We start from the raw sequence: 806 nt of genomic DNA, 5'->3' as shown, positions 1-806 counted from the left end.
TGGAGCAGTGTTCTTCAACTTGTGGGTCATGACCCCAATGGGGTCATGAAGCCTCATTTGGGGAGTTGCAGTAACCTTTCAAAGCCTGTGCAAGGGCTTGGATCCAATCCAATAATGGCGCTGCCTTATCAAAACTGAGTTATTGATATAATCCTGCACAGCCTCACTATCTTGCCTCACAGATCCTAAGGCTGGCCCTGCTCAGGCTGCATCTTACAACTGGGTGTAACTTACAACTGGGTGCTCAGGCTGCTATCTTACAACTGGGTGTATCTTACAACTTACAAAAGGCACAGCTACTTTTACACTTTTTCTTATAGTTTAGCAATGCATAGGGCATTCTTTCTACCTATAAGGTACAATGGGATAGTAATTTTCACTGTGGTAACAAAAAAAAGCAAAAACAGTCTTCAGTCTCAAAAGACTATGATATAAGCCTACAGCACCCGGTATTCCCAGGTGGTCTCCCATCCAAGTACTAACCAGGCCTGACCCTGCTTAGCTTCTGAGATCAGACAAGATCAGGCATATGCAGGGTAACAATTGCTGACTTACAGGGTTGTTGTAAAGACATGGTAGAGGGAAACAGGGAGGGCAGCGGCAGGCTGCAACAGGGTGCGGGTGGGCAGACCAGGTACTGAGAGGGGGGCAGGATCTGCAGTTAGCCTCCAGCCTCATGCTCTGTTTCAGGGGTCTCCAAACCCTGGCCCGGGGGCTAGATGCGGCCCACAGCGAGCCTCTATCCGGCATGAGCAATTCCTGCCCTCCACCAAACCAGTACAATTACACAAGAACCTGTGGTCTGC

The 806-nt window shown here is 49.0% G+C and overlaps 1 pseudogene; it reads right to left on the bottom strand.

Moving 5' to 3' along the window:
* Positions 1-434: 434 nt before the first annotated feature.
* Positions 435-551, bottom strand: LOC136638100 (5S ribosomal RNA; annotated as a pseudogene).
* Positions 552-806: the final 255 nt, after the last annotated feature.

The sequence above is a fragment of the Tiliqua scincoides genome, chromosome 1 (assembly GCF_035046505.1).
Source record: "Tiliqua scincoides isolate rTilSci1 chromosome 1, rTilSci1.hap2, whole genome shotgun sequence".
NCBI classification, from domain to species: domain Eukaryota; kingdom Metazoa; phylum Chordata; class Lepidosauria; order Squamata; family Scincidae; genus Tiliqua; species Tiliqua scincoides.
The sequence above is the reverse complement of the archived record's forward strand: the minus strand, read 5'-3'. Positions and strand labels throughout refer to the sequence as shown.